General features: G+C 46.7%; 1 pseudogene across 1 annotated transcript; it reads right to left on the bottom strand.

Annotated features, from left to right (window-relative positions):
• Positions 1 to 2,240: 2,240 nt before the first annotated feature.
• On the bottom strand, positions 2,241 to 5,716 carry LOC127491813 (coilin pseudogene; annotated as a pseudogene). The gene has a single exon (XR_016231287.1). The product of XR_016231287.1 is annotated as a coilin pseudogene (transcript).
• Between the last annotated feature and the right edge of the window lie 3,559 nt (positions 5,717 to 9,275).

The raw sequence follows: 9,275 nt of genomic DNA, 5'->3' as shown, positions 1-9,275 counted from the left end.
TGATGTGAATGGAAGGGGAGAGGGAGTGGGAAAGGGGAGAGTTGGGGGTGGGAGGGACGTTATGGGGGGGAAGCATTTGTAATCCATAAGCTGTACTTTGGAAATTTATATTCATTAAATAAAAGTTGAAAAAAAAGAATTAACAGTAAAACTTGTCTTCAAACAGTAAAAAAAAAAAGTCTTTATGGAAACTGACTTGGGTGTCAAAGGACCTCCATGCTAGCTCTAGTTCTGCTGTGACTTGCTGATTCATTCTGATGTCGTGTTTAGGAATTCAGATCTTTGGTGTCTTGCATTCTGAGTTTGAAACTTAGGTTATGGTGCTCACTGGCTCTGGGAATCTGTAGAAATGGCAATAACAATAAGTCCACAGAGCAGAGTTGATGTCAGTATCCTGTTATCCATCAGCATCTCTGCAGTATCTGCCACCCTGGGCACTCAGCACTATTAGTTATTATCACTGTGCCTGAAGTGATACATTGGGACTGATTCACGGGTAGGTAGCACCTTCCAGCCATACCTGCTGGGTTCTAGGTGAAACAGATCCCTGAGGAATATGGATGGCTGCTTTAGGAGGCCAGAGGGGGTCAGCAGAGCGGGTTTCCTCTGAGGCCTCCTTTCCTGGTTTGTAGATGACTGTGTTCTTCCTGTTTCATGCATTGCCTTTTCTCTTTGTGTTGTCCAGAGTTCCTCCTCTATATAAGAACACCACTCTGCTGCCTTAGGGCCTATTCTAATGACCTCATCTTAACTTAATTACCTTTTTAAAGACACTATTCCCAAATACACTCATATTTTGTGGTACTGGGCGTTAGAACTTCAATATATGAGTATTTATTTTTGGGGGAGAACATGATTCAACCCGTGATAGCTAAGCGTACCATTTTGCTTTTTAGTTCCACCTGGTTTGATGAAGAATTATTATAATTTTGTCCTTTTGGTTTTCAGTTTCTGTTCTGATAAGTCACTTCATGGTTAACTTTCAGTTTCTTTTCTTTCTTTCTTTCTTTCTTTCTTTTTTTTTTTTTTTTTTTGACAGGCAGAGTGGACAGTGAGAGAGAGAGAGAGAGAGAAAGAGAGAGAAAGGTATTCCTTTGCCATTGGTTCACCCTCCAATGGCCACCACGGCTGGTGCACTGTGGCTGGCGCACCGCGCTGATCCGATGGCAGGAGCCAGGTACTTCTCCTGGTCTCCCATGAGGGTGCAGGGCCCAAGCACTTGGGCCATCCTCCACTGCACTCCCGGGCCACAGCAGAGAGCTGGCCTGGAAGAGGGGCAACTGGGACAGAATCCGGCGCCCCGACTGGGACTACAACCTGGTGTGCCGGCGCCGCTAGGCGGAGGATTAGCCTATTGAGCCACGGCGCCAGCCAACTTTAGGTTTCTAAAAGCAAAAATAAAATAAACCAAGACAAGTACCACTATTGTCACCAACAAAATCTAAACGGAAGCAGTTGGTTGTGGTGTAACTTTTGGTATTGTATGTGTCTCAGAACCATTGCCTTTCTGCAAATTAAGACTGCTGATCCACAAATTAAATACATTAGTGACAAGAAATAACTCTCACATTTCCATGTTTTATTCTATGTGGACATCCAATAACCAACAAAAACTAATGTCCTGGTAAACATTTGCCTGGCAAAATGCTGAGATCCACTGGACCTCTTGTTCCTGCCTCATGCTTTTAATTCTTGAGCACTAATGGTTATCACACCAGTAAGTGTGTTTAAGACATAATGAGAGGCCGGCGCCGCGGCTCAATAGGCTAATCCTCCGTCTTGCGGCACCGGCACACCCCCGGGTTCTAGTCCTGGTTGGGGTGCCAGATTCTGTCCCGGTTGCCCCTCTTCCAGGCCAGATCTCTGCTGTGGCCAGGGAGTGCAGTGGAGGATGGCCCAAGTGCTTGGGCTCTGCACCCCATGGGAGACCAGGATAAGTACCTGGCTCCTGCCTTCGGATCAGCGTGGTGCGCCGGCTGCAGTGACCGGCCGCAGCGGCCATTGGAGGGTGAACCAACAGCAAAGGAAGACCTTTTTCTCTGTCTCTCTCTCTCACTGTCCACTCTGCCTGTCAAAAAAAAAAAAAAAAGACATAATGAGACATAGTTCATTGTCAAACCAATAATTTTGTTGGTGGAGTTTGGAAGACTGCATCAGCTCACCTTGGCATGGAAGGAAGTTCTAGGTGTGAAAAAGATCATGTTTAAACAAATCCCAGACTTAGTAATTGGTGCTCAGTGAATATCAATTTATTATTCTTTCATCAAAAAGTCTCAAGTTATTGTATAACTTGTAAACATGAAATGGGTTTTGTTTTTCAAAATTATGGTCTACCTCTGGGTAACAGGCTCCCTCTGAGCCATGGCAACAGAATTCCACAACTTTGACAACTTTGAAGACAAAAGAGTTGTTAGAACACATCTCCAACCATGCTTTAAAATTCAATTCTATTCAATTTTTTGTTATTTCATTTAATTGCTTCTGCTTCTGATAGTCAGCATTTCTGTTTGCAACACCAGACAAAGCCTCCTTCGCCCTCTCCCCCTTGCTCCATTTCCTTCCAAGAAAGAAGGTCCTCGCCTCTCCTCAACCCCATCCTCTTCCTAGGCTGGAGGGGAGAATCACAATGGAGGGAGGACCAGGAACTTGTCTGCCACCACTTAGGTCTGAGTACTTCCAGCCAGCAGCAGGTGGCACCTGCGAGGACAGCCCTGAACATGGGCAGTCGCTCCCTGGGAAGAGGCCAGCTGTCTTGAAGAACCCTGCAGCCCCCCTGGGGAGTGCTCTTGGGCAGCAGGCACTGGTCCTCAGACTCTGAACTCGACTCTGAACTAGACGATGCTGTTCTGGTGGTCTTGCCCTGACTTGGATGGAGTAAGGCTAACGCCGCCTTTCGCGGGCAATTTGTTTGCAGTTGTATTTTTTGTAGAGGATCCTTCCTTTGCTAACTCAGTGGCAATTATCTCTGAGACCTCCAGAGTGACATTGCTGGGCCCATCACGGGTGGGTTCGTGATAAGACTCCAGCTCCGAGGAGGAACTGGGGCTGTCTTTTGAAACAGCGCCTACACCAGCTTTCCTTGTGGCTTTCACCAGGCTGTCTGCAGCAGGACCTTTTGGAGTTCTACAGTTCTGGGTGGTCCAGTCTTTTACCACATGTGGTTTAGGAGACTTGGAATTCCTGGTCTGCTTTTCGTATCCACATTTCTCCTTTTTCCTTGGTGATTTCCTTGTGGTTTCTTCTTCATCATCATCCATCATGCCACTGGCTGCTTTGTTCTTTCTCTTGTCTTCCCCCCCCCCCCGACAGCCTGATCTGTGACCGCTTTTGTGTGCAGAACCAAGGTCTTCTCATTATCACTACTGTTCTCTTGCCTTTTCCAATGCTTTTTTGAGTACTTGCAACCTATGTCACTTTCTTCATCTTCCTACAACTTAAACACCCGCTTCTTTGCTTTTCTAGATAATATATGAGTACTATCACCATTACTGACTACTGCAGAATTCTTAGCAACTCCTCTCACTTCTAATTTAACTCTGAGATAGTCGTTGTCCCTCACCAGGCACACGCTCTCAGCGGGGGGCAGTAGTCCCCCTCAACAACACCCCAAGTAGAGTCCAAGGAGGCCCCGGAACTGAAGCTAAAGTGCTGGTGGATAAGACCAATGAGATCTGTGATGATTTAGCATTGTTCAAGTCGACCAGAAGGCTGTACAGTGTGGAGTGGCTGGTGGTGGATAATCAAATTGAAGCTGTAACCTGACCATGTCGGAAGCTGCTGCTTTTCCAGTTCTATTCATTTTGTTTTTAATTATTATTAAAGGCAGAGAGAGAGAGAGAGGGGTCTTCCGTCCCCTGGTTCTCACCCCAATTGGTCACAACAGCGGCCGGGACTCGAACCAGCACCCACATGGGATGCCGGCACTGCTGGCGGCGGCTCTACCCGCTACACCACAGCACCGGCCCCCAGTTCTATTCATTTTTAAGTATTAAACCTATCCTTGACCAAAATCTCTACCCACATTGCTGTCAATACAAGCACGTTCTAGCTGCTCCGTGTGGGTAGCAGGGGTGGCGGCCGCAGTAGCACGGGTTGTTGCTGCCACTGCTGGTGGTGGCTGTGATGGTGGTGGCGGTAGCACCTGCGGTAATGGTGGTGGGGAGAGTAGCGGTGGAGGAGCCAGAGCAGTGAGCCTGGCTGAAATGGAGTGTGGAGAAGGCACACCGTGGGTCATCTGAGGCACTCCCCCTTCACCCTGCCTCACTGTTCGTCCTCCGGTGCTGGGGCGGGAAGTGGCAGGCAGTGCAGAGGTAGGGATCTCCTTGTAGAACGGCTTGCAATGAGGTAGCAGTTACTAATCTTGGTCATTCTCTAACACTGACTGGTCCTTTTCCATCTGCCTTTTGTGGTGGCAACCAAATACAGGTTCTGTCTGAGGTGCATCTGTTGGCTCACTGAAGGGTGCTAGGAGAGGCCTTGTGTTTGTGCCATCCCTCACCTGGTAGCTCTAGCCCGGACTCCACAGCTGCTGTGGCTGCAGCGCCCGCTGCAGGTGGCCAGCTCCCCTTGCCTCTGGCTGTTTGTTCAGTGGAGTAGAAATAAGTTAGTTCAGGATCACACACCTTCTGCCTTGCTTGCCCACGGGCACTCAAGGATCCCCTCCCAGGCAGATCTCTCAGATTTAGCATCTTTCTCCAAAGCAAAAACTTGGCTAATCCAGTTCCCCACCTCCTCTTAGAGAAGACACTGTCTGTCGCTGATGTCTGGTTGAAGAGGAGAGTTTGGGGATCCACAGCCTTCCTGATTGACTTTTTTGGCCTTCTGGAAGTCAAGGAAGAGGAGAGCCTCATTTCAATGAAGCTGTACGCTCCCAGACTGAGACCCCTCCTCCCTCGCAGGTCTCCCCTCCTTCGTTCGTTCAGAACGGTGGAAGCCCTGTGGGATGGTGGCTTCCCCTCGACACCTGTAGCTTCGACCACAGCATGGAGATTTTCTGGCCTTCTTTTGCAGCAGTGGGTCTTACTTGCCAATTCTGTTGCTCAGAACCCAATGTCACACTAGTGCTTCAGGTCCCCCCCCCCCAGCCAAGCAGAAATATAAAATTAAAGGGGTGAGGAGGATATTTGGCAGTTAGAATGCTGTTGGGATGCCCACGTTCTATATCAGGGTGCCCGAGTTCAAGTTCTGGCTCTGCTCCCAATTCTAGTCCCCTTCTGAAGTGCACCCTGGGAGGCAGCAGATAATGGCTCAAGTCCTTGGGTCCCTGCCACTCATGTGGGAGACCTGGACTGAATTGCCAGCTTCTGACTTTGGCATGGCCTAGCCTGAGCCATTGCAGGCATTTGGAGTTGGTCATCTGGGGAGTGAACCAGCAAATAGGAGTTCTTTTTGTGTGTCAGCCTCAAATAAAAAAGGAAAAGGAAAAGGAAAAGAAAATGTATTGATAAAGGAAGGGACTAGGTCTCAAGAAATAGTATGGCCAAAGAAAGTATAATACTGTATTTTACAGGGCTTGGACTACAGCTACATCTGGTAATGTTCCAAATACATCAGGACTGGTGGCTGCTTAGATAACTTCTTCATTTACTGGGTGCTCAAGGCTGAGATTTATGTCTTCACAATGTCATTCAAGGGATGGGTTGTTATCAATTTTATCCATTCTATGGAGGAGGAAATTGACGTTCAGAGAATTGAAGTGGTTTCCAAATTGAGCAAACTTCTTAAGCAACAGCATCAGGACTCGAATATTCTCATTTCTTTTTATTATTACAGAGAGAACAGATTTCACGTATTTCATAGATACAAGTCTAAGACTATAATGATATTTACCTCCCTCCCTCCCTCTTCCTTGCTTCCTTATTTCTTCTTTTATTTTTTGTAATAACATACTTTCAATTGACTTTATAATCATAGGCTTAAGGCTCCACTACATGTAATGTACAACAGGTAAAAGTAGGAAGAATATTCTCATTTCAGCATTGGAATGAGGCACAAACACTTTCCCTAATAGTGTATGAGTGGTCGTAGGGGTGGTGACAGACAGCCCCAGCACATGAACCCAAGGCAACAGACGTGGATCTCTTTCCAGGTCCTTGTGCCTGCTTTCATCTTGTGACTTCTCTTCCCCCACTGGGTTCTGTTTGTTTAGGTTTGCTTAGGTATAATTTTTGTATAGTAAAATTCTCCATTTTTTTGGTGTACAGTTAAAGGAGTTTTGACAAATGTGTACATTTATGTAACTATGTCTAAAGCTCCACAAAGGACCAGTACTCCTTTGTAGTCAACCTCCTTCTCCCCACCAAGTTCTCTCCCTATAAGTTGCCTTTCAACATTGTCTTTTTAATTTGAGGTTTATTTGTTTGAAAGGCAGAGTTACATACAGAAAGGGAGAGACAGAGGGACCTTCCATCTGCTGGTTTACTCCCCAAGTGTCTGCAACAGCCAAGTCTCACCAGGCCAAAGCCAGGAGCCAGGAGCTTCCCTGATCTCCCACGTGTGAGCAGGGGCTCACGTGCTTGGGCCATCTTCTGCTGCTTTCCCAGGCATGTTAGCAGGAGGCTGGGTTGGAAGTGGAGCAGCAGGGGTTCTGAAACCAGTGCTCACAGGGATGCAGACAGTGGCTTAAGCAGCTGTGCCGCAATGCTGCATCTTCCACACTGTCTTATAGATGGAGTGAGATAGTAAGTCACCTTCTTGTGTCTAGATTTTTTTCTCCTTTGCATTATATTATCAGAGTTTCTGATTTTTTTGTGCCAGAATCCATTTAGTCTGCTTGAGTCACAAAACTTCTTTCTTAGGATTAAGCTTACAAGTGCTTAAGATAAATTAGAACATCATACAATAAAATTATGTTAAAATATTAAAAGAACTAACTTGTGACCTACTAATATAGGTACTTCTTAGTAATACACTAAATAATTACAACAAGCAGTAGGTCTAGCAACTACTAGGATATCAAAGAAACTATGAGAGGGCTGACATTGTGGCACAGTGGGTTAAGCTGTCACTTGCAATGCCAGCATCCCATATGAGATGAGAACTGGCTGCTCCATTTCTTATCCAGTTCCCTGCTGATGTGCCTGGGAGGGCATCAGAGGATGGACCAAGCCCTTGGGCCCCTGCACCCCTATGGGAGACCCAGATGGAGTTTGAGGCTCCTGGTTTCAGTCTGGCCTAGCCTTGGCCTTTGCGGCCACCTGAAGAGTGAATCAGCAGATTGAAGATATTTCTCTGTCTCTCTGTCTCTCCCTCTCTTTCTGTGTGTGTGTAAATCTGCTTTTCAAATAAACAAATGCATATTTTTTTTTAAAGAAGTTATGAGAATACATAGTATTTTGAGGTGTCTGCAACAACTGTAATAAAATATGCAACACTGGTGATTTTTATTGGGGAGAGTCAGTTACTGCTCATAGTGCTGTGTTTTGATGCTTACAATTAATAGTGAAAGGAAATTCTACTCAAACAAAAGACAGCACATGGCCAGCGCTGTGGCTCAATAGGCTAATCCTCCACCTGCAGCGCCAGCACACCGGGTTCTAGTCCTGGTTGGGGTGCCAGATCCTGTTCTGGTTGATCCTCTTCTGTCCAGCTCTCAGCTGTGGCCCGGGAGTGCAGTGGAGGATGGCCCAAGTCCTTGGGCCCTGCACCCCATGGCAGACCAGGAGAAGCACCTGGCTCCTGGCTTTATATCAGTGCGTTGCACCACTGGAGGGGGGGGGGAATGAACCAACGGACAAGGAAGACCTTTCTCTCTCTTTTTCTCTCACTGTCCACTCCACCTGTCAAAACACACACACACACACACACACACACACACACACAAAGAAAAATTGAAAGGTTTCTCGTATCTAGACCATAGACTCCCCAAACCCAATCCTTTGGGGCTCCACATGCTCCTGGTTAAAAATTCCTATTTCTAGAGCCTTGTCATCACCTACAACCAGTCTATAAAGGCATGGGGAGCTGGCTACAGGACAGTTCACAGGGCCTGGCCTAGAAGTGGCCCTTGCCATGCGTGCTGGTGTTCTGTTAGAGAGAACTTAGTCTTAGGGCTCCACCTATCTGTAAAGGAGACTAGGCAACCTAGTCAGCTGTGTCCCCAGAGGTAGGTGAGTGAATTTTGGTGGTTATCTCATAGACTCTGTCATACTAATCTTACTCAATTTAACCCTCTACTGCCTGATATGATAATCTCCTAGGAGGATAAAAGCATGGCTTTGAAAAATTTAATGATAACATCACTTGGGTAGTAGGTCTGAGACTCAGAACAAAAATCCAGGTCTTCTCACCCCAAATCCTACGCCTTTTGCAGGATATTTTGGTATCTTTGATGCCGTGAGTTTGAAGGAACTCTACAAAGATCTCCTTGCATGAAAATATTGCTCCCTTGTCTAAGGGTTCCTTGCGCTTGTGGTTTAATGCTCTCCGATGGCTCTTTGAAATGTTAATACTTTTATCTTTGAATCTGTGTTTTGTAAGTAAGGTCTGATGGAACAGTGGGGCATTTGCTGGTCATAGTGGAGCCTTGACTCACACGAATCTCCCTAGACAAATTCTCCTGTTGTTAGCTCTCTGCCCCGGTTTCCTGAGCCCACCCTACCTCATCATCCCCAATCTCACCCAGCCATGTCACCTCAGCAGAGGAAGGAAACCTTCATTCTGTTGTCCCCCTACTCAAGTCCTAGACACAGGTGCAAGAATGGTCGGAGTCAGGTGCAAGCCCTACAGTGTCTCAGGAAAGGACAAATTAGCAGCTGTCTTCATCACCAGGCTGACAGCACCATGGCATATTTGGCAGGGGTCTCATGAACACACCACTCCATATACGGAATCATACGTTGGCAGGGACATTCTAATCCTTTGGGGATGCTTGTCTCCCATGAGCTGGGGTGATGAGTGTGGGCCCTAAATTTTCATTTTGCACTGGGCCCTGCACATTATACAGGAGGGGCTCTGCTGGAGGGTCTTTGCCAGCACAGACAATTGAGGCATTGCCATTGTTTTTTCTTTCAACACATGGATTTACCTAGAAAGCATGGAAGGAAACTGGTGATTTATTTACCTGTCATCTGCTACCACATTAGCATGGGTCAGTGTGTAGGTTTGCTAATTTTGATCAAAGAAGTCATTTCTGAGTGTCTTACCCTGAGGAAAACCAGAGCTGACAGGTTTCTGCAAGTGAACTCATAACAAATTCTCAGCATGGGCCCAAGAGCAAAGTTCAAGCAGTGTGGCTAGAAGAAGATCCTGGCCAGGACAGGCAGACAAGCAACACA

The sequence above is a fragment of the Oryctolagus cuniculus genome, chromosome 3, assembly GCF_051225735.1.
Source record: "Oryctolagus cuniculus isolate XC-2025 breed Fujian yellow rabbit chromosome 3, ASM5122573v1, whole genome shotgun sequence".
In the NCBI taxonomy this organism is placed as follows: domain Eukaryota; kingdom Metazoa; phylum Chordata; class Mammalia; order Lagomorpha; family Leporidae; genus Oryctolagus; species Oryctolagus cuniculus.
This window is presented reverse-complemented; position numbering and strand designations above follow the sequence as displayed.